Source organism: Sphaeramia orbicularis, chromosome 17, assembly GCF_902148855.1.
Source record: "Sphaeramia orbicularis chromosome 17, fSphaOr1.1, whole genome shotgun sequence".
Taxonomy (NCBI): Eukaryota; Metazoa; Chordata; class Actinopteri; order Kurtiformes; family Apogonidae; genus Sphaeramia; species Sphaeramia orbicularis.
Window position 1 is genome coordinate 18,254,050 of NC_043973.1, and position 25,636 is coordinate 18,279,685.

The 25,636-nt window shown below is 40.2% G+C and overlaps 3 non-coding genes and 1 pseudogene across 3 annotated transcripts; all 4 read right to left on the bottom strand.

Annotated features, from left to right (window-relative positions):
- Nucleotides 1–718: 718 nt before the first annotated feature.
- LOC115437352 (olfactomedin-like protein 2B) lies at nucleotides 719–25,195 on the bottom strand (annotated as a pseudogene).
- On the bottom strand, nucleotides 5,483–5,553 carry trnag-gcc (transfer RNA glycine (anticodon GCC)). The gene has a single exon. It is a non-coding gene; the product is annotated as a tRNA-Gly (tRNA).
- On the bottom strand, nucleotides 8,400–8,471 carry trnad-guc (transfer RNA aspartic acid (anticodon GUC)). Its single transcript has one exon. It is a non-coding gene; the product is annotated as a tRNA-Asp (tRNA).
- trnad-guc (transfer RNA aspartic acid (anticodon GUC)) lies at nucleotides 9,472–9,543 on the bottom strand. The gene has a single exon. It is a non-coding gene; the product is annotated as a tRNA-Asp (tRNA).
- Nucleotides 25,196–25,636: the final 441 nt, after the last annotated feature.

Sequence of the window (25,636 nt, forward strand, 5' to 3'; positions counted from 1 at the left end):
ATGTGCTGCCTGAGTTCGCCTGAATGACAATGAGTTCACCCTTACTTCATGAGTAAATAGAATATCTACAGATACAATCCACTCAAAATTCTGAAGCATTTTTAAGTGCCTGAAGATTCAACCAAATGTATGCCAAGCAAAATAAAACACAAAAAAACCAAACCCTAAAACAATCAAAGTTGTCCTCTTGAAAATGTGAGGTCTATTCCTTGATGTAAATCAACTTGAAATGAATGTGTCATTTTTTATGCTACAGATAAGGTTCTGAATTTGCACATCTACTGAAAATTTCAGATCCAATCACTGATTAAAAGTGATCACTCAAGACAAATGTGGTGATGCTCTATGAGGTCAGGTGTGAACAGATATAATTACAGCTGGACCCTTGTGTTCAGGTATCGCAGGAAAGGCACTGATGCAGCGTCTGAACAGAGGCAGAGTAACATATTTACACGTTTACTTTGTCAAACATGACCTGTGGTTTTGTCCTTGTCGGAACTTGTGACATTTGGCTTTAACTTGTGAGCTGCTGTGACTGGGTCAAACTGCCATCACTGTGGCAGAGCAGCAACTGAGGTCAAAACTGAAAGACATCCCACTCGACTGATCCACAGTCTTACAAAAGAAAAGCTTCATAAAACATTTGCTTAATATTTTATTTTTTTCCTGACGTCTGTGAATTTGTTTCTTTCATTTTCTCCATGTGTCCAGTCATTAACTAATAAGCAAAGACAACATCATACATCATCTGATGCCCGTTGTCCCATGCGTACAGTTTTTTGTCCAGTGGGCAGTACGACACCTGTGAAGTGTGTGAGTGCAGGTTTGTGAAGGCCAAGCTCGGCATAGTGTGTGTAAACGTGTGTGTGTCAAAGGCATACGTCACATTGGCAAAACGACGATCCATACTATCCACAGCATAAAGCACCCCGCAAACAAGGAAGGTGTTCCCATAGCGACCCCGCCGGAGACCAGTACGGAAGCTCCTGATTGGTTGCAAGTCCCGTGGGCGGAGCTGGATGAGCAGAATTACTTCTTGGTGGAAGCCCTCAGTGTCCAGAGCAGGATACAAAAGCCATAGGCCGGACTCATCAACAGCAAACTCCACCTAGAAATAAAACGTATGGAGCATTTATCATTCACTACAAGTAATCTGCCTCAGATTTCAGGTTTCCCTAATCCCCTGCCCTGATTACGCAGGATTCTCATTTACATTTAAAACACAGAATACTATTTTCTTTCTAGTCTAAAGTGCTTCCTGTAAAAAATAGATGGCTGGAAGTGGTTGCCCCCTTCTGAAAAGCTCAGTCCATTCTAATGAACTCCTGTCATTTCAAGTTGTGTATGGATTAAAGATGAAGTTATGTAAATTTGGGAGCTTAATTGTTAACGTTCTGTTTATTCGGAGAAAGAAAAGCTAGCTGTATCTTTCTCTTTGTTTTCTTTATGCAAAGCCAGAACCAGTAGCACCACTGGGCAAAATTCACACATCAATGGCACCATTCTTGTCTTTTTTTTCTCAGAAAAACTCTAGAAAATGGCAGCCACTGAATATTTAGGTACTTGTTAAAGTACTCTTTCATATTGGTCAAGCTAAAGTAACCGTGCTTCATGTGAATTGCACTGAACAAGAAACAAATCCTCAACAACGTGTCAAGCAGTTTTTTCCACTCCCCACTGGCTGCCTTTCAGCTCAAGTGATTTGTAATGTTTTCTTCCCCTTTCTGACCCTTTGAGTTCCACACATGTACAGTTTCCTGATAAATCATCATGCAATGTTCTTGTACTGGACACGCTGACGTATACTATACCATCAATCTTACTTCAGTTTGTGTCCTGTGAGCTTGCTCCTCCAGTAAAGCATCATGGAGTGTGGTCCAGGCGCCTACATATCGGTGCCTTAGGTCATATCTGATAATGTCCCTGCTGAAGGCACGGTTGTAGTAGAAAGCTCCATTAAACACAACATGGCCTGTCCCGGTGAAACTGTAGGGCAGTTTGTATGAATTACTCGCCTGTCCTGTGCACAGAGAACACACAACAAAAACAGAAACAGGTGGTCAGGCTATTACATAACATTTAGTATGCTGATGACTGCATATTACATAAACGATGCTGATGAAGTAATAGACCAAATCTTGGGCTTCTCATACATTATCTTTGTACCCATCTCAAAAATTACACATTCTACTAAGGTAAAAATGCTGCTTTCTCATTGAGAACTGTAATTTCATACATACATGATTTTGGGAGTCCAGTGAATAAACCATTGCAGCAATCTAGTCTGCTTGATATAAATACATGGATTTATATTAATGCTACAAACATTCTTGTCTTGTTATAAAAACGTCCTCTTTGACAACAACTGTGATAAAAACTATTGATGGAAAATGGTTTCTCCTCTTACACAATACCACTGTAACCCCTGTAGACAGTATTCAGAGGTTACAACTAATTCATAATGCAGCTGCACGTATTCTCACTAGTACCAAAAAATATCAACATATCACACCCGTTCTTAAATCTCTGCACTGGTGACCCGTTAAAACAAGAATTGATTTCAAAATCTTACTCCTGGTTTACAAAGCACTACATGGCCTTGCACCTCAGTACATGACAGACACGCTCATCATTTACACTCAAGCAAGAACACTTCGGTCAACAGGTGGTGACAACTTACTTGTCCCTCACACTAGATCCAAGAAGAGGTGTATAGTGTATATGCCCCACAAAAATGGAACACCCTGCCTGATGCAGTTAGACATTCCACATGAGAAGACATCTTTAAAAACAGATTAAAAATGTATCTTTTTCGACAGCGTTCTGTTGAGTTGTGTGTGTGCATGTGTGGTTGTGTGGGTAAGTGTGAGTTTAAGTGTGTGTACATATGATTGTTTACTTGCACTTAACTCTTTTTCATGACTGTTTTTTACTGTAACTATCAGAGGTCGTGTTAACCAAAAATATTCCGTCATTGATGAATTTTTTTTTTTAAATGACAGAAAATTCTGAAGGCCGATTGTCATTTTGACAGATTAAAATACTGAGGGTAATCTACTGTTAACCTTTCCTGCTCAGCTCGTCCGACCGTAGTCAGCGAGCACAGGGCAGATTTCCTCCAGGGCCAATGTCGGGGTTAACTCCCTTACCAGTAGTGGAAGACAGCAGCTTTTATTTTATGCACAGTATATCGATGTTAGAACACTTTTTCCTTCTGTCCCTCATACACACTTGTATTCAAAACTGTTGCTCCCTCACCTTGCTCGACCACTCACACCATATGCACACGCACGCACCACACACCGCTCTCGCACTTAAAGGAACACACACACACACACACACCAATCTCATAACACTACCCAAAGAAAGTTATCACCCAACACTGTGAACAGAACCTGCTCGCAGAATCGCTGGTCTGTCTCTTAACAAGTCATCAAACAGTCCATAACAGCATCCTACCAGTGGCGATTTCTCATAGACTGCAAGGGAAGCCTGGCTTCCCCTAAAAATACGAAAATTTAATGGTTAAATATGTTCGGTTGTGTTGACATTTTATTGACTACAAATGTGTTAGAACACGTTCATCTCAAAGATGAGTTCGTTCAGAATCAGCTTTATCACAAATCAACGGACGAGATGTTGTTCACTTCTCATACATTCCTGTTGTGCTGTTTTCTCATTCGATCTCTGCTCAGTGCATTTGTCCGTAGACTGTGGGCGTCTATGGGCTTCAATGGGACTGAATGGGACAATTTTTTTCATTGCGTCAAAACTGGACGGTAATTGGATAAATACCACAATGTTGTCCCGCTCCCGGACGCCGGGCGTCTCTGGGGGTGAATGGAGCTATGGGCGGAGCTCAGCCGGGCTGGACGCCAGAATCCCACGTGCTGATTGGAGGATCAGTCGAAAGGCTGAATCCCGTTTGATTGACAGCTGTTTTCAGATCTACTCCTTCACTGACACAGTTCAGTTTAATACCGTCGCACATTTTGCTGTGAAATCAGAGAGAAACCACTACGAAATTACTCGTTCATTTCTTGCACCGTAAATAAACACACTCATTGTACTTCCTTGTTCAATTTAACATAGTTTCAACATTTTCTTGTTTCAGTTACATAATTTAATCATTTCTTGTTCGAGTTTAATATAATTTTGTAGATAGTTAAATCAATCAAACTGTCGGCTAGGTCAGAGTGAAAGGAGCATCTCTTGTTTAAAAAGGCTGAAGTCTTACACCCACAACGCAATGGGCCAAGGCAATCTAAGTAGCCTAGCTCTGCTGGACATTGAGAGGACACTGGTCCAGTCCCTGGAAAAGACGCCGACTTGGTACGATAATAATAATAATAATAATAATAATAATAATAATAATAATAATAATAATAATAAGAAGAAGAAGAAGAAGAAGAGAAGAATGGTCACTGACCATTTTCTTAAAAAGGAACGGAGGGTTGAATTTATGTTTAAATAACTTGACATTTTTTTTTATGTAAGCCGACAATGAGCTTCCCCTGTCTGAAAGATGAGCAGCCGCAACTGCATCCTACCTGTATAGAACCAACAGCACCACTGTTCACAACTACACTGAATACAACAGCAGTACTGCAGTCACATGACTCACCGTTAGTTCACCTGTAGTAGACCCCCTGTCCAGTTGATGGTGAGTGTGCATTTTAATCAGTCAGTGTCCAATCTTGTGTCATTGTTTAGCTGACTTTAGCCAAAATTAGATGCTACTTTTCTAGCGCAAAATGTGAAGACAGCCGAGTCTCCTTAGTTATTTTAGAAAGCCCAGTAAATGTGATGGCATTGATAAACTCGGTTAAAAAAAGAGGGACTGATGCGGTGAAAGATGACAGACAAGCAAGAAATACGCCAGTTCTTATGGCATTTGGTGTGCTACATGTACGCATTTTCTACCTTTCATGTGTTATTTGATGGCATGTCAATTTGTGCGTAGATCTCTAGTTCACATAGCCCGAACCCTAACCCTCAGTGCATAACACACCAATTAAAAGTGGCGTATATAATTATGCCAGTCGTGATATCATGTTGGTTTATCAGCCAGCAGCAACTACAGCTGCTGCATCATTGAGATGTTTTGAACATTAATAGTAGTAAATATATCTCTTTATCATTAAAAAATAAAATTTGAAATGCCGGATAATAATATGTTACGACGAAATTTTTACGACCCTGTCCATCAAAATGACGGCCAATAAAATGTCTAGCGCAGCCTCTGGTAACTATGTCATATACCTGTTGTGAAGCACACTGAGCCTGCCTTGTACATGAAATGTGCTTTATCAATAAAGTTGAATTGAATGCATATATATGGAAAAAAGAGGAATCACCTATGGTGTCATTGTCCATTGCAGACAACATTTTGATGCATACAAACATTTAAGGAAAACAGATTTATACTAACCTTAACAGTATGTTATTATCAAAAACCGTACCAACATAGAGAAAAGCATAATGCATTGGCCGGGAATCGAACCCGGGCCTCCCGCGTGGCAGGCGAGAATTCTACCACTGAACCACCAATGCTGACAATCCCCTTTTGACCTTAGAGAGAAATGCAAAGTTGCATCCCATTAAAACCATTGTTATGTATGTCAGGTTAAATTCTGTTTATTCATCACTTCAGATAAGTGGTGAGAGCTTATCACAGCTACCACTGAGTGTTCTAATTTAACTGACTAATTTTGTCTTTTATATTCACAAGTGACTAAAAATATCCAAAATGCAAGTCCTCAGCTCATCACAACTAAAAACTTATGCAGCAGTTTTACTGGCTGCCACATATGAGAGACACATGACTGGTGTGAATTCTGTTGACTTCACCCCCTCGCACCAGCTCAATTCAGAATAAAAACAAAATAGGACCAATGGCCCTGTAGCTTACCGACCAACTTAAAAGCTTTGGGAAATGTATCCAGATGCCATTTATTATCACCCAGTTATGTGTATTTATTATATTACAGAAATAGCCCATGTTTTGGTCATATTCCAATCAGATCTGTAAAAAATTCCAATTTCAACTTAATATCATTGATACTTACTGATTTATTGGATCAATCCACTTCCTATCTCTTATAATGGGAAAATTTTCAAAGTCGCACCAAATCCAGAATCAGATCAGGATCGAAATAATTTCAATACCTTGTGTTGACATCATCATAAAGAAGCTGTATACCAAGTTTGAAGTCAATCAGAACTGTAGTTTGGGAGAAAAAAAACGATTGAAAATTTTCCCCCATAAGAGCCCATGTTAAATTTTCCGTGAGTTCCTGGATCCAGAAGAAGATCCTCATCAGCATGTGGCCGTTATGTTTGGTCAGCTCCCCATCAGGGCTGTACTGTAGAAATTTACCCAAGGTATCATTTATATTTACTGAGTTATTGCATCGATCCACTTCCTATCTCTTATAATGGGGAAATTTTTCAAAGTCGCACCAAATCCAGAATCAGATCCGGATCCAAATAATTTCACTAACTTGTTGACATCATCATAAAGAAGCTGTATACCAAGTTTGAAGTCATCGGAATTGTAGTTTCGGAGAAGAAGACGACCGAAATTTTTGTAATGGACGACAGACAACGACGACAGACGACGACAGACGACAACGGACGACGGCCGGTAAGCTAAAGACAAAAAATGGAAAAATGGTCTTTCTCGGAACTTGAGAAGAACTGGAAAAAATTGCCTTCTCTTTCTTCTGCCTGCCTGGCCAGGTTTTACACCTTCAGTACAACCTCACTAAGTCTGCAATAACACCAAGTGAAGAGTGAACTGAGGAAAGTGAACCCAAGAACCCAATGGAGTACCAGGGAGAGTACTCCAATGGTGCAGTCCAGCTCTAAGGGATCCAAAATTTCAATCTCTCCCTGATCCAACCCCTCATCCCTACCTGCCTTAAACTGTCTGTCATCAGAACTGCTTCACTACCTGAGGGAATGCAAAACAAAAAAATGATCCAGCTAGCCACTAACTAACAGTTATATTATGGACTAGCTTCACCAATGTGCCTCGCTGACCAGGTAATCACCGCCACTAATAAAGCACTAAAAGCAGTTTTATCACAGTAAGTTCTGTAACCTTTTCACACATTTGAACAGTGTAGAAACTAGACATCACAGATCTCACTTCAAGGGAGGGTCTTTTGACAGTTTAGAACTGCTTCACTGCCTGTGGGAATGCAAAACAAAAAAATTCCCCTTCGGGACAGTAGTTCCTACAACAACATTTGGTGGACAGTTAGTAGAATTGTGTTCATTAGAACGTCTTGGTCCAAAAGCATGCTATGCTAGCTCGGTTCTTTAAATATAATGGTCACAAAGTTTTTAATTGGTCTTTAGGTAAGATCAGTCCTGCCTCCAGCCTCTTACCAATCAGTACTTGTTATAACTGTATTGTGGCCCAAAACACATTTGGTCAAACTCTTGAACCAATTTTCCTAGCCCTCAGGCAGTTCTTTAGTAGTGGAAACAATAAAAACTAGAGGGACTCGGAGAGCGCAGACCACCGCCAAGGCAGATCAGTGCCCCAGATTTGGATGAAAATTTCAGGAAATGTTGATAGTGGCACAAGGAACAAATGATTCAATTTTGGTGGTGATCAGGGGTGGGGGGGCCACTGATCTGCCTTGGCGGAGGTCTGCGCTGTCTTTCTAGAAAAGCACTCGTAGACCACCAAAATTTAATCATTTGTTCCTTGTGCCAGTGTCAACATTTCCTGAAATTTTCATCCAAATCCATCCATAACTTTTTGAGTTATCTTGCACACAGACAGACAGACAAACAGACAGACACAAACCAACGCTGACAAAACATAACCTCCTTGGCGGGGGTAACCAGTTCCAGATTGGGCACTGGTGCCAGATCTGCTTTGGTGGAAAAGGGATATCAGAGGCCTTGCACCATTAACACTGAGCAGCGCAAAAGACAGACTTCCCGTCAGGGAATTGAACCCCAGTCTCCCACGTGACAGGCGGGGATACTCACCATTATACTAACGAGGAGAGGTGCTGCCATTGTGGTCAGCAGACGTTGGAACATGTGCATCTTTATCCGGGCTCCAGCCGGCTTTGTATCCGAACTGCTATGCTAGCTCTGTTCTTTATATAAGGTGGTCATAAAGTTTTTAATTGGTCTTTAGGTAAGGACAGTGCCACTTCCAGCTTCTGACCAATCAGTACTTGGTGATAACCATATTGTGGCCCAAAACACATTTGGTCACACTCTGGAACCAATTTTCCTAGCCCTTAGGCAGTTTTTGGTAGTGGAAAACAATAAAAACTGGTTCCAAATCGGGAACTGGTGCCAATCTCTTCTGGTGGAAAAGGGATATCAGAGCCCTTGCACCATTAACACTGAGCAGCGCAAAAGACAGACTCCCCGTCGGGGAATTGAACCCCGGTCTCCCGCGTGACAGGCGGGGATACTCACCACTATACTAACGAGGAGAGGTGCTGCCATTGTGGTCAGCAGACGTTGGAACATGTGCATCTTTATAATAGAGTAGGGGCGCAACAGTACATATCGTAACGTTCGGTATACTCCTCACGGTTCGGTACAAGCATGGGCTACGGTACAGCTCATTTGTCACTTTCAAATGACATTTCCGGAAAATTTGTGTTTATATTAGAGCTTTGGAAGAAGACTGACTTACAGAATTCTACTGTCATTGCTTCTGAGCTGGACGCGGAGCCCAGCTAGAGCATTATGTGGTGGAGCCAGATGCATTGAGCCCTGGCCCCAGCTGGAAATGAGGCTGGAGATGGAAGCAGTGGACCCCGGCTCGAGTCGGACGCGGAGCACAGTCCTTCTACTTCCAACTACCCATCTCAATATTAACATTAGTATCTACATTTGTAAAATCTCCTCTGTCGTCGCCATGTTTGTTATTACTGACTTTCTTCTTCTTCTCATAAAACTTTACTCTTCTTTGTGATATTGTCTAGTATGGTAATTAAGAGCAACACCCACTGGTGGATTGATTGAGAAACACAGGACACATGGAAGCATGAAGGCAGTGACGCATGATAACATTAGAAACGGACAAATCTGTTTACGTACATAAAGGAACATAAATTAGCCTTAAGGCTCTCCATCAGCTCCCATTTACATTTCGGTGCATAGCCTGGCTCCAGCCGGGCTTTGTATCCGAACCGCTATGCTAGCTCTGTTCTTTATATAAGGTGGTCATAAAGTTTTTAATTGGTCTTTAGGTAAGGACAGTGCCACTTCCAGCTTCTGACCAATCAGTACTTGGTGATAACCGTATTGTGGCCCAAAACACATTTGGTCACACTCTGGAACCAATTTTCCTAGCCCTTAGGCAGTTTTTGGTAGTGGAAACAATAAAAACCGGTTCCAAATCGGGAACTGGTGCCCAATCTGTTCTGGTGGAAAAGTGATATCAGAGGCTTTCCACCATTAACACAGAGCAGCACAAAATACAACCTCCCCGTCGGGGAATTGAACCCCGGTCTCCCGCGTGACAGGCGGGGATACTAACCACTATACTAACGAGGAGAAGTGCTACCAGCTTCCTCAGCAGACGTTGGAACACATGCATCTTTATAACAGAGGAAAATTTCGATTAGATCTAGGGTTTTGCTCAAATGCAAGAGGCATCCCAACACTTTTGGCAATATAAGAAAGAAAGCTCAGTGTATGTTGTGTTAGGACAGAAAACTCTGCATGGACTCTTGCTGCTCAGTATTTATTCTTGTGTAGTTAAATGAGATGGACCAGAGACCACGCTAGCTCTGTTCTTTAAATATGGTGGTCAAAAAGCTTTAACTGGTCTTTAGGTAATGATAGAACTTCTGTCCAAAGTTCCACAGACAAAATCTTGATACACACCATTTAAAAGAAAACCAAATTTATGTTTACCTTAATGATATGGTTTTATCAAAAACCTCACCATGGGTACAGAAAAACATCATGCTTTGACTGGGAATTGAACCAAGGACTCCCGCATGGCAGGTGAGAATTCTACCATTGAACCACCAATGCTGATGAGCCCATTTGACCTCAGAGAGAAATGCAAAGTTGCACCCCATTCAAATCACTGTAACGTATTTTCAGTTTAAATTCTGTTTATTCATCACGTAAGGTAAGTGGTGAGAGCTTATCGCAGCTACCATTGAGTGTTTTAATTTAACTGACTGATTTTGTCTTTGATCTGCATAAGTGCCTAAAAATATCCAGAATGCAAGTCCTCAGCTCACCACTACTACAAACTAATGCAGCAATTTCACTGGCTGTCACATATTAGAGATGCATGACTGGTGTGAATTCTGTTGACTTCACCCACACATACCAGCTCAACTCAGAATAAAAACAAAGAAAAAAAATGGTCTCTCTCAGAACCTGAGAAGACAGCGGAGGAATGTCTACGGAAAGAGAGTGAAATGGATGAAAACCTCAGTGGTAATGGTGAGAGTCACCCACCTGAACTCGAGCCCAATAAGGGTTCGCCTTCAGTGGTATTAATCTCATGTCAGTCTTCTTTTCTGTCATCCGATCCAAGTGTCTTTCCGTGTTCAGTACACGGATTTGCAAAGATGGTGACACATTCACTCACACTGGCTCCCAGCGCACCACTATTAGTTACACATGCATAGCACCAATACAGAAACACATACAGCCCCCACCTCACCCACACACACACACACACACACACACACGCACGCACACACACACACACATTAGCCCTGTCTACCCCAAACTGCACCATTATGACACAAAACCCTCACACACACACACACACACAAAGCAAGTAACCACAGAAATTTCACTACTTACTGTAAATCAGTAATTATATGTGTGACAATAAAAATTCTTAAAACCTTGATTGTGAAGACATAAACCATTTAAATTACTCTTCTATTAATGTGTAATCAATCACAGCTATGACATGTATTTTCAGCCCCCAGAGCCCATTGATGTGCCCACCAGTTGCTGGCTGCTGTCAGTGTATGGTAGGGACATCCTCTCTCACCTGGATCACATCAAGGCCAGCATATCATGTCATCGTTTGGCTCCATATTAAAAATGGATTCAACCAAAATGGTAAGAAATATTCTGTAATTGATATTAATGTACCCCAAGTAATGTGCCATTCTACAAATCTGGTCATTCAAAACATTCTGAAGGCATAACTAATGATTCAGTTCAGTTATTTCAAATACTATTGTGTGTTCAAATATTGAATTTTTGACATTGCTGTTGTCAAATTTCAGATTACAAACCTGGCTGGTCATGGCAGGGGAACAGACCTCTGGTTAACCTCCATTGGAAACGCGATTGGCCAAGTTCTTACCAGTGTGCTAACATTGCGGGAGGGTCCAGGACTGGACAGGATGGTGGCTGGTGAGATGGCACGCTATCGCCAGGAGGCAGTTGCCCCCACGGTTCTACTCTACATGCACTCTGGCTGCTGTGTGGAGTGAGGGGCAAGCAAGCTTCAGACTAGTTTTGGGGAGTGGCCACAACTCCACATACGGCTGGACATTTGGCATTTTATGAGTGCGAATGGCTGTCGGTCTGTACCACAGACGCCCATCCACTCTACCCTGCCATCGTGGGTTGCTTGTGCGCTTGTATTTTGAATGGGATCAGGTGACTTCACTCTGTTGCAGGTGGGCAAAGAGACAGCTTTGCTGCGAGGGGGTGACCAGCCATTACTGATGCCAAGGTGGATGCCACGATCAGTAAAAAGGAATTGAGCCAGACTACTGCCGCCGAAGGACACGTGGTGAGGAAGCCACCATCCAACTGATTGAGTGGCTGCTGCAGGAACTAGGAGGGACAAATGGCTGGGATCTTATAGGGGTGCCACTCCTGGAATAGGTGTGCATGGAGCATATCTGGCGTGTGCAGAAGTGCCATGTGAAGTGCATCCAGGATGTTCCAGGGGTGCAACTCTACACGGAGACAGGTACCACCACAAAGCTCACCCACCCACCCAAACCCCCAGCCTGGCCCTGCACATCAGTACCACTTTGTCTATCAGCACTGTGCGCAAACTCAGGTAAAAAGAAAGGCTGCACCTGCCACAACACAACCCGTGGCCATGAAGCTGCATTCCCAGTGACAGCTCTTCCCTGCTCCATCTCCTCCACCCTCTGCCCTAAGCTGTTGATACTGGCTCCAATGAGCTCTCAGGTGCCCATGATATTTGTCACACAGGCCCTGGCGTCAACCCCTTCTCAGCCCGTCCTCCTCCTGCCACCCCTGTGACTCCTGCTGTTAATGCTAGAAACTTAATTGTAAAGTACTGCATAACACGTGCAAGAAGTGCGGACAATATAGAACAGAAGCAATAGGGTACTGTCAATGTAAGGGGAGAGTCTACTGCCCTTCTACAGAGACTGTTCCAAAAGAACAGTGGCTTGAAGACATAAAAACAAAGAGTGTGACTGAGGGACAGATGACCCTACTTGGCTGGAGTACTTTGGTGTAGACCTTGCGCCAAAATTGATGCATTGATGCTTATGTACATAGTGCATATTGTATATAGTAGTGCAATGTTTAGTTTTGCAGTTTAGTTGTTTTGTTTGTTTATTTGGAAAATGCTACTTCAAATTTCATTCTTTGTAGTTGAATGTTGAATGAATGAGTGAGTGAATGAATGACTACTCTACATATATATATATATATATATATATATATATATATATATATATATATATATATATACACACACCACACACACACACACACATATATATAGATACATATATATAATATATATATATATAGTATATGTTCCTCTTATTCTCCGGGCAGCACACACACACACAGGAGCAACGAGCGACAGAATCTCCGCACAGCAAAAAAAGTTAATATATCGGCTACATGTTGGCCAATTGTTGATTTATTGGTGATATGCTATAATTGGCCTGATAATCGGCCAGGCTCTAGATGTGTGTGTGTGTGTGTGTGTGTGTGTGTGTATGTATATAATATATATATATATTATATATATATTTATATATATATATATACACACACACACACACACACACACATATATATATATTATATATATTATATATATATATATATATATATATAATATATTAAACCCAAATTTATGTTTACCTTGATGATATGGTATTTCCAAAAATCTTACCATAGTAGAGTAAAACATTATGCATGGCCGAGAATCGAACCCGGCCTCCCGTGTGGCAGCTGAGAATTCTACCACTGAACCACCAATGGCTGACAACCCCTCAGAGAGACCTCAGAGAGAAATGCAAAGTTGCACCCCATTCAAATCATTGTTATGTATTTCAGGTTAAATTCCATTATTCATCGCTTCAGATAAGTGGTGAGAGCTTATCACAGCTACCACTGAGTGTTCTAATTTAACTGACTGATTTGTCTTTTATGTTCACAAGTGACTTAAAATATCCAAAATTCAAGTCCTCAGCTCATCACAACTAAAAAGTCATGCAGCAATTTCACTGGCTGTCACATATGAGAGACTGGTGTGAATTCTGTTGACTTCCCCCCTCGCACCAGCTCAACTAAGAATAAAAATAAAGAAAAAAAAAGGGCTCTCTCAGAACTTGAGAAGAACTGGAAAAATTGGCTTCTCTTTCTTCATCCTGCCTTGCCAAGTTTTACACCTTCAGTAAAACCTCACTAACTCTGCAATAACACCAAGTGAAGAGTGAACTGAGGAAAGTGAACCCAAGAACCCAACAGAGTACCAGGGAAAGTACTCCAAAGCTGCAGTCCAGCTCTCAGGATCCTAATTTCCAATCTCCTCCCTGATCCAACCCCTCATCCCTACCTGCCTTAAACTGTCTGTCATCAGAACTGCTTCACTGCCTGTGGGAATGCAAAATGAAAAAGTTCTCCAGCTAACTGCTAACTAGCAGCTAATATCACTGACTAGCTTCACCAATATGCCTCACTTACCAAGTAATCACCGCCGCTATACAGCAGTGAAAGCAGCTTTATCACAGGAAGTCCTATAGGCTTTTCAGGAACTTTTTCACACATTTGGACAGTGTAGGAACTAGACATCACAGACCTCACTTCATATAAACCATATTTAGCTCCTATCCAAGGCAGGGTCTTTTGACAGTTTACAACTGCTTCACTGCCTGTGGGAATGCAAAACAAAAAAGTTCCCCTTTTGAGACAGTAATTCCTACAACAACATTGGTGGACAGTTTGTAGAACTGTGATGACTAGAACTTATTGGTCCAAAAGCATCTTATACTAGCTCTGTTCTTTTAATATGGTGGTCACAAGTTTTTAATTGGTCTTTAGGTAAGGACAGTCCCGCCTCCAGCCTCTGACCAATGAGTACTTGAGTATAACTGTATTGTGGCCCAAAACACAATTGGTGGTACTCTTGAACCAATTTTCCTAGCCCTCAGGCAGTTCTTTGGTAGTGGAAACAATAAAACCAGTTCTAGACAAGCCCTGGTGCTGGATCTGCTTTGGTGGAAAAGGGATATCAGAGGCTTTGCACCATAACACAGAGCAGCACAAAACACAGCCTCCCCGTCGGGGAATTGAAACCCCGGTCTCCCCGCGTGACAGGCGGGGATACTCACCACTATACTAACGAGGAGAAGTGCTGCTACTTTGCTCAGAAGATGTTGGAACACTTGCATCTTTATAAGAGAGCAAAATTATAATTATATCCAGGGTTTTGCTCAAATGCCAGAGGTGTCACAATACTTGTGGCAATATAAGACAGAAAGCTCCGTGTATGTTGTGTTAGGACAGAAAACTCTGCATGGACTCTTGCTGCTTAGCATTCATTCTTTTCTAGTTAAATGACACGGACCCAGACTACTCTGTACTTTAAATATGGTGGTCAAAAAACCTTTAATTGGTCTTTAGGTAATGATAGAACTGCTCCACTGGCAAATATTCCACCAACCAAACATCTCCAATGACACAATTTTGCAAAGGCACTGTCACTGCATCCTGACCTTAGTCCCACCCAAGACAAAGTGATTTGTGTGCAAAAACACAAACAGGTCATAAGAAGAGCCACACATGCATTGGCACCCTTCTTCCAAAATGCCATTTGAGAACTGTACCACTGAAGTACAGAATACTGACATACCAAAACAGATCATGACAGGACATCATATAATTCCCTAAATTTTCTTGATTTTGTCTGAACAGTGTCCTTGCTCAGGCAATAAGGCATGTCTCCCTTTGCCAACTTGACTTGGCATTACTGTGCCTACACACTTGGAATTAACAGCAATAAGGTGCCACCTTCATGGAAAAACGCCTGATCTTTACTTCATGCATTAAATTTTCCTTAAACAAAACAAAGACCCAAGAGCTAAAGTGGTTGTGATTAAGGGAAAAATGTCCAATTTCTGTCATCTGTTCAAGTTACAAAGTGTGTCTGCAGCTGCGAATGATGCTTAAAACCTTTTGTAACATCGTTAGAAATAGAGCATAGATTTATCTGTTTCTGCACTCAGACACACAGACAAAGGAACTTGTGTACCTGATTTAAAGCTGTCCATGTCTCTGTACTCCAGAAGGTTGCTGCCATAGTGACCATTAGTGAGGTAGATAACGCTGCCATGGCCACGAGCATCCCTCATCCAGGCTCCATCACTAAAGCCATAGGAGTTGTACTGCACGGGTTCAGAGATGCTAGCTACTGTGTCCTTACACAAACCTTCAAAATACACAGAGAAGAAATCAGTTCATCGCACTGACTACATAGTATATAACATGGTTTAGCTGTATACATGCTCCTGGTGATTATATTTAAAATGTATTTATCTTTACCAGCTTTTTGGTGGTCTTTGGCTGGTCAGCGGGGCTTTCTGTCCAACTAATCTGACTTTTGGGTCCTGACTGAGACTCTGTTGGAGACGCTTCAACTGGTTTTCCAGTACTGGTATCTGAAGGTGCTGTTTTATGTTGAGGGAAAGGGGCTGTGGTTGTCGCAGTTTCTTGGAAGTAGATGCCAGCTTGGTTGTCACTAGTTTTGGAGTTGTTGGCTCAATGTTGGAGGTTGGTCTTGTTGTGAGTCTGACGGTTGTGGGAGCTGGTTTGGTTGTAGCTGTGGTTGGCAGGATGTCGATGTCAAGTGTTGGAAACAGTGGTTGCTGGGTATCCTTGTTCAGAGTTTTGATTGGTCCTTGGTGACTGGTTTTGCAGTCATGGCAAGTTCAGGAATCTGTATAGGGTAAGGGCTGGTAGGTGGGAGCTGGTCAGAGATCAGTAAGTCCACCGAAACAACCTGCTGTTAGAGTCACTGTAAGACAAAAAAATAGAGTAGATCTGAACACAGTTTTACACTTTCCTGAAATACTTTTACACACTTCCAGGTATAAGTTCCACATATAACTGCTACTATTGTAATCAAGTTTCGTAGTATAGCAAGTTAGGCTCCTGATGGGCTAACATCTCTCCTGGGCAAAACACACCTCTTCTGACCCAATTTTGCTGAGGCACTGTTGGTGTATCCTGACTTTAGCATCACCCAAGACCAGCGTGATTCATTAAAAGACATACAAACAAGCAAAAAACAGTAAATTCCTTGTTCTAAATGAGGATGGGGGGTGCTAGACCAATCTCTAGTGATGGAACAGCGTTTAGTAGTAGTTTAGCATTTTAAAAATATTGTCCAGTAATGTGATATAGCAAAATATGCATTGGCTGGGAATCCAACCACTGCCTCCCACGTAGCAAGCGAGAATTCTACCACGTAACTACCAGTACGGCTACTAAGCCGCACCCACCTTCGAGAAGACAACGACATGCCACTTGTTCTTATTTCGTGGGGATTTAGTCATTTTAATCCCACTTACTTCTACACAAACTTCTACCCTGACACAGTTTTGCAAAGAGCATTGTCACTGCATCCTAAACCTTTGTGCTACCCAAGATGAAGAAGATTTGTTTACAAGCACAAATACTTCAAATAATTTTTTCCCCCATGTTCCCAAAAGAGTGCATGGTGCCAGACTGACAGTACCCCTCCGGCAATTGCACAACGCTGACAATGAGTGAAGGCAGACATAATGTAGGGTCTGGCTTAACCTTAATGTAACACACTAGTAAATCAAGTAACAACTGAAATATACAACATACAAGTAACTGCAAGTGCATCCACTCTCCATTTACTGTCAGCACATTAAACTTACTATTCTCTCCTCTTCCTCTGTTGTCCACCTCCTCCTCCTCGTAACTCCCCTCCTCAGCCTTATAAAAAGTTACGCCTTCTTATCACCACGCTGTTTTTGTCTTTGACAGGCTTTTGAGTCCCTGTCTTATTTTGATGGACTTTTGTTGCTCCAGGTTCATCTTGAAGTGGCTCTTCTTCATCTGATCTCCTGATAACGTTCTTCATAGTTTTTCTGCAGATTAAAATTTGAAAATTTTTAAGTTTGACAAAAATTTTTTTTGTTTTTGCTAGAGTGGTGTTTGGCTTCTGGTCTGATAAATTTTCAATTGTACCTGCTTGTTGGCACTAGCTGCTCCACTTTTCAGTCCAATACGCTCTAGATCATTTACTTTCTTCTTTTTCTGCTGAGTTTTCTCTCCTTCTCTTTTTCTTTTGCTCTTTCCTTTGCACGTTCTTTCTCTCTTGTTTTTTCAGTAAAATTACCTGCAAAAGCCTGCAAAGCACAAATATAATTAATAAAGAGGACACATCTAAAACAAGAGGAATTCAAATTTAAAAGCCCCACCCTGGCTAGTACTATACACTATCCTATACCTAAAGGTAAACAAAACAAACAAAAAAAAAACCAGTACCATGCTTAAATGCACATTATTAGTATTCTACTAATATACAGAATTCATTCTGAATTAGGCTTGGAACATTTTCATGTGAAGATGTGCAACAGGCCGATATTATCCTGGTCTTTAGAGGATTCTTTAGACATGTAAGGATATTCATGACTGTTAGCCATGTAAACAACTTGACATAGGCTATTAGGAACTTGTTTCAAATTATGGGTAAAAACTGGAATATTTGAGTATATAAATATCACCAAATTGTACATTTGAACAAATATGCAATCAGTTGAACTGGTAAAATTACATGATAATACTTATTGTGACAATCACAATCCACAATTTGATTTGTGATTTTTCCATTGAAAATGTACAATGAGGTACAGACAGGCTAAAACCATTCAATAATTTATGCAAAAACTCCACATTACATAAAATTGCCATTTTTTTCTGTTACAGGTCATTGTTCTAATGATAATCTAATGCATTATAATAATGATCAATACAAGAGTTTAGTGGTTAATTAAAATAAACAGTTAATAAGCAAAGAGCAATTACTGAACAACAAAATAACAGCAAAAAAGAGTGTTCTCTCATATAATTAGCATTTTACTTTTCTTTTTTCTTTTGTTCAGACACATTAATAGAAGACCAATTGAACATCAATAGCCTTATAATTAGCATTTAAAACCAAACCAACATAAACAGTGTCTGTCATCTTTCACCTCTTGGCTGCAAACACTACTTTTAGCCACAACTTTCTGCAGTTATGAGAGAATCAAAACAATAAAGCTGTGGGCTGTAAAACCTTAACAATAAAGGAAAGTGATGCTTTAAGGCTCTGTAGAACAGAGGGAAACTGCGGAGTTGCCTAATTACTGTCATGAGAAGTAGTTCTTTAGTATGTAAGCATGATATATTATACATTTGAGAAAAATATTATTTTAAAAAGCTAAGTTCACCTAGATTGCATGGTTTTCCCTCCTTCTTAAGTCCAAAACACCACACCCTAGTGTTATTGTACAGTATCAAAGCTGAAAAAATGGAAAATCTGCCATTTTGGAAATAAAACATACCACATTTTTCTGGAATTGTGATTTATCAAAAGAAGAGAGGGTTGTTTTATCTATTATTCATGAAATTGTGTGTTAACATTAGTTTGATTTACTTGTTAAAGTAGTTACATAGTTACACAATTATGCCAATCTATGCAATACTCAAATAACAAAAAGAAAGAGCAAAGAAATTAAAACATTGTAGCCCTCCACGACCCAGAAAGGTCCCAATTGTCAGGGCTGTTCCCTGTGAGCTCACCTTCTCTATGTTCTCTACTCTGGTCAGCAGCTGGTGGTGACAGAGTGGAGCTTTAACAAGTCCATCCCATACAGAGACCCCTCCAACAAATCAATAATAGTCGCAAACTAAAGAGAAAAACACAAACAGGTGAAAATTTCAAATATGGATGAAAGAAAGACTGTAACAGAAAAATATGAACACTTTGTTACAGTAAATTATTTTACCTCAAGTTTATTTAATGAACTACATACCTTAATGTCATCCTTGGTGGCCTCCTGTAGTTTTTTAAATCTGTACTCTCCCTCACAGGGGTTTACGGCTGAAGGTGGAGCCATGCACTCACACTTCTTGCAGTCTGTCCCTGTGGTTACTGTCTCTACAGTGTAGAAGTCCCGGGAAGAAGCTGCTGTGCTGCTGTCATGGAAACGGCTGCAGTCTGATCGTTTGATTGGTCGAACAATACACCGGCACACACAGTCCGACCCTGATGACACAGTCCTGACTTTATCGTAATCACCCAGCAACTGAGAGATGAGGAGAAAGAGTTTTTGGTCAATACAAAGAACTCCATAACTTAACTTGATGAAAACTTACACAAACACAAACTGCAATGTGTGTGATGATTTGCAGCTGCAGCTGCAGCTGCGGTGAACCTAGTGATAGCCTGGAGATAGTTACAAACAGTCATTTTTGGTTTTGGAGTGCTTACAGTTTGGTATTACATAACAAACCACCACAAAGATGCACACTCTTACCATGGTGCACACACACAACTCTGGGTCAGATTCACCACGTCATGCAGACTGAACTGACAAACTATGTGGTTTGGAGCGTGTTCAAAGGAAAACGAAATTATACATGCTGTAGTCCAGTTTTGCAGGAAATAAGCTGCTGTGTCTAATAGCATCCTAAATCTCATTTTCCTCTTGGAAATAAGAAATTCACAGTTTACAGTAAATAAGCAACATGTGTCCAAAAAGCACAAGTGTCTTCAATTCCTCTGAGGATTTCCAACAATGATCTACAGAAGATGGAAAATAATTGTTGAGACTTAAGAGTAAGTAGGCTATCTGATGAGATTAGGATGTGACACACAAAGCCTGCTGACAAATGAGATTTTATTGAAACTGGATCCGCATGGTTTTCATCATCACCTTCTTAACACAATAGATGTCTTCTCCAGAACACTGTTGGATTTGTTGAAAGTATCTGTTCACAGCTGACAGAAATTTCTTGCATAATCCTAAATCTTTAAAGCTCCTGTGTGAAATTCCTTAAAGCGTACTTGTACTGGTCATGCGTATGACATTAATTGCACTGGACCTTTTTATAACGGGAATTACACGCAGGGGCAGAACCAATAGGGAGCAGCCATTGGTGGTCAAAAGTGATACATGGATATTTGTGCAGCCGTAAGCTTGGCACTCCACCATTGTCCTAGAGACACGACCCACCACTGGCCCATAATTCTGTCATCTTAGACTGGTGACTGCTGCACGGGGCCTGTGGCCAGTCAATCGCAGCCCAGGTAATTGGACAACACAACATTATTTCGTCACAACTGGTGCTGGAACAGCCCATGAGGGAGGCAACATGTTGCCGACCATGCCTGACTGACGGAGCAGTGACTTAGTACTTGTGCGTATTTGACAACAGTCTATAATGTAAGTTACAAGATGGAACCGCTAGCATTATACATGATCTTTTCAAATAGCTTACAGTGAAAAGTTACTACAGGTACCCTTTAATATAAATGCTGAATGAGCAATCAGTGCTTATCCATCTCATATAAAAGGTCTGTAAATAGGATTTTGCATGTATGGAAAAGACTGGGACAAGCCAAAACATATGCAAGAAAGGATTTGATGCAGTAAAAAACATGATCTGAGTATTCTGAGTTGGGTGGAAGTTGTTATTTGGTCTTTGGTGAGGGCAGGATACAGTGCAAAACATGAACCATAATAAATATGAACATATGTCAAGTTTAAGTGTTTCAATACAGTATTATACTTCTGGGGCCACATACAGCCCGGTTCAATCTCAAGCAGGTCATACCGGTAAAATATTAACCTATAAATGACAACTCCATATTTCAAACTTATAAATGTTAATACTATGCCTGTTACAAAATGTTTTGTGCCTATCCACTCCAATCTGTAATACACATGTATAAAGGATAAATTAAGACATAATATTGCTAAAATTGCAGTTTTTTGGGAGAGGATAGTTTGTAAATATAAATATTTTCAGAATTGAATGAATAATTTTACTTTTCTTGCACTAAAACAAAGAGAAAAATTTGGTTAAAGTTACTGAGCTAAAATGAGACGTCCATGCTTCAGACTGAAACATAGTGATAGCTGCTTGTTGCTGTTCACATTGATGCCAACCTAGCAATTTGTTCCTAGATTTATCAACCTTTTTTTTTCTTCTTCCAAAAAGCACATAGCTACAAATTTGGCTACTTTTAAAATTTGATTGGAAACTTTCAGCTATTTTTAAAAGCAATATTTTCCCTTTAAATGACACAAAATTTTCTGCCACGCCATCAAAAATCACATGGTTTGTTTGGCACACTAAAAAAGTCAGTGTAGCCAACTTAGCCACTTTTACATTTAATGGTTTTTCAGACCCCTTTAGCGATTCTATCAAAAAGCAACTAGCAAAAAATCTTGCAACTTTTTGTGGTGTTATTGAAACTTTTGGAGACTCTGACGTGAAAGCATGTATTGTTCTTTGTCTAAAACAAATCACTACACTGAATATAGATCCCTGCCACTGCCATTGACAGTTTTTTGTAGGGATGCACTGATACTAATACCAGTATCAGGTATCAGGTCTGATACTCAGCATGTGTACTTGTACTCATAAAAGTACTCTGATAGAACCGCACCGACACCACTTAAGGTAGCATGACATTCGCAGTTAAGTGCAGCAGGCATGCGGCGGAGGAGTAATGTCAGCAGTGAGGAGATTTTTCAAAATAAATCACGGTGACAAAAGTAACGCTGACTGGAAGTAATGTTAAAGACACAAACGGTCGGAGCATTCTGTCCGTCCTCCGCATACATTCCATCTGTTTTCAAGGTGCTCGCGGATGCGTACCCAGATGGAGAATACCACCAGGAACCGTGGAGGGTAGCAGATCTTTTCAAAGAGCGACTGTGTGAGTTAGTTAAAAAACTACTGACATATTTATGACAACTATCTTCATCAATATTAACATTAATACCCATATTAGTGTTACCTCTGTTGTCACCATGTTTATTACCTCCGCCAAGGAGGTTATGTTTTTGCCAGCGTTGGTTTGTTTGTTTGTTTTGTTTGTCTGTCTGTCCATGTGCAAGATAACGCCAAAAGTTAAGAACAGATTTGGATGAAAATTTCAGGAAATGTTGATACTGGCACAAGGAACAAATGATTACATTTTGGTGGTGATCAGTGGGGGCACGGGGGCCCACTGATCTGTCTTGGTGGAGGTCTGCGCTCTCCGAGTGCTTCTAGTTTATTTATTTGTCTTCTTTTTGACATTCATATTCTAACTATACATACAATCTCATCAAAGTAGGAGTGATATTTGCACAAAATTATTTTAGAGGACACTAAAATATGGTATTTGGTGGTTAAAAACTACTATTACAATTATGATCCAGTGTTAACACAGCAAAAAATGACTTGAGTAAGTAAATATTAAATATGTTATATGTAGTATTGGGGGGGCACTGATCTGCCTTGGCGGAGGTCTGCACTCTCCAAGTGCTTTTCTAGTTATTAGTGAATTTCTTCTTCTCAAAAAACTTTACTTTTCTTTGTGGTATTCAGCCAGTATGGTTAATTAATAGTGGTGCCCCCTGGTGGATTGATTGAGAAACGCTCATTCCAATGCATTAAATGTCAGTAGCAGCACATTGTTACAGTCAAACTAATGACAATGACAATAAAGCACATTTTCAAAAGTAACTATGAACTGTAATGGTATTATTAAGTACTCCTGTCGGTATTTGGTATTGGCAAGTACTCAAATGTAAGTACTTGTACTCGGGCCTGGAAGAAAAGTGGTATCAGTGCATACCTAGTTTTTGTGTCCTTTTGCTCCAGTTCCATGACTTGTTGGCTCCTAAGTGGATTGTAAAGTTAAAAACCAAACAACACTTATTGAAAATGAGGCTAAAAACTAAACAAACACGACGGCTAAAATTTGCTTAGAGGTCTTATTTATGTCTTTGTGCATTAGAAATCAATAGAAGTGAATCCCCAAAGGAACTTTGTGTTGGTAAATGCAAGTTATGCAAATTTACAGGATTTCAGTTCTGTTGCAACATGTTGATGGTCATGTGAACTATGTTTTCAGCTCAAAAATGTCCAATTTCATCACAATTAATGCTATATTTTCATGTCATAAATGGCCAAGTTATATTTTAACTGAATTTACCTGAAAAACTAATATTCTATTCTTTTAGAGTCCCCAATTTTTCTTACAAGATTATATACTACATATCACATGTTTTATTTTTACAGGTTGCAATATGGGGTATGGTGCTGATCCATCCTGCTTATGTTACGCAAATACATACATTAAGAATGTCACATGTCACTTTTTAAATCAACAGTTTTCGAATAATAAGCATTTTTATAAAGAAATAACAATTCTATATTGTTATTTCCTCTTTAGTATGATGATAAACTATACAATAAATAATTCTGATACTAGTTTTTGCACAGGGATCATTTGTGGAAACGGTGACATGGCTGCCGAGCATCAGTATGATGGGATCTGTAACAACCATGTCACATCCGTCCACTGCCACATTTTGTGTTTTTGTGTCAGCTGTTATTGTTTTAGATCCACAATACTAACATTTATGAATAAGAGGAGAATTAGCAATAGTAAGTATATAAGTTTATTACTAATAAAGTACTGGTACTGACCAGATCATCATGGGTAATGTCACGTCCGTCCACCAGCAAAAGTTTTCATATACACGTGCTATTCAAAATCCAATATTTCTGAAAATATAGCTTCCACTGTCAAATAATATCAGTAGTCTGTGCACAAGTGTATTAGCATTATTTCAACACAGTTGTATACATTTCTTACAACTTTTCTTTTTTGACAAAAATGGCCACTCATTTGACCCCCTAAGTAAATTTTAGCCGACGAATAATACCCTAAGCAACTCCCCCGCTGTCTTTGTGACTGTAGGCCGGATAAAAGATGAGGGTTTGGTTTGTGACATTAAAAAAAACAAAATAGAATTTACAGAGTATACTTCATTCGTAGTTCTAAACATATTTAGGGTATTTTATACTCACTTTTCGTCTTTCCCGCAGTGTTATTAGTCTCCTGTTCTACATCGTTCATTACAATTGCGCGCACGTGTTCAATTATGCAAATTGGGCGTTGACGTCATTTAGAAACTTCTCGCAAAGTTTTAAACAGCCAATAGTAAATGTTTTTCTTTTGTATATTTGATATGAAAAAAAAAAGAAGCTATTTTTGTATTGTAAACTGTGCTGTTCTAAATAAATAAATAAATAAATAAAAATAAAATAATAATAATAATAATAATAATAATAATAATAATAATAATAATAACAGGAGTTGGCAATACTAGTGTTAAAATAACTGTCACTTAATGGGAATTTTTGCTTTTTTTGCTCTTTAATTTTGTGTTTGCCTTCTATAAACAAGGTGTGTGTGAAAATGCATGTTGTGAGTGGAAACAAATGAGGACAAAAAGTCAATTGCATGAACTTTTACAACTGATTTAAAAGATTTTGTACGAGTATTTTGTACTTAGAACTCTTTTTTTTTCTAATGACTTTGCACTGACCTGGCTGATGATGTTCTCCTGGTTGTCCACCTCATCTTCCAAGGGCTCGGTGGTGTCCGAACCCACAGTGGTGTTTATAACGGTGGGCTGCAGCATCTTCACCAGTGGAGGAGCCGTGCTGGTGTTCACCTCCACAGCTTTGACTCCACTCACAGCCCAGCAGAAGAGCAGCACAGACAGTCTGCACCACATGGCTCCTCTGAGCTGGAACAAATAATGCGACGATTTAACTGTAAATGCGACTCTGAAAAACGATGGTCCAGTCTGGAAAAAGCGCACAACACACACAGGGTACAGGGTATGGTGAAAAAAAAAATCTAAATAAATTACTTATAAATTAAAAAAAAAAAAAAAAATGCGATGGAAAAGGTTCTAACTCGGCTCCATGTGACGTGTCAGTGAATAGTGTCAAACCTCCACACCGGACCCGGTCCAAAGCAAACCAGAGCTGGGCTCAGTGGACTGAAGGCTGCACAGGCGAGAGAGAGAGAGAGAGAGAGAGAGAGAGAGAGAGAGAGAGAGAGAGAGAGAGAGAGAGAGAGAGAGAGAGAGAGAGAGAGAGAGAGAGAGAGAGAGAGACCTGAATTTAACCCCAACTTCACATCACGTTTACATTTAGCATGTGACCTTGATGGTCAAATCACAATCTGCACTTTTTTTGTTTGCCAAATGTGTTGTAAATGTGTTTTTTGAGCTGTCAGATCACCACCATCATCAAATGGTTTCTGTACACTGTAAAAAAA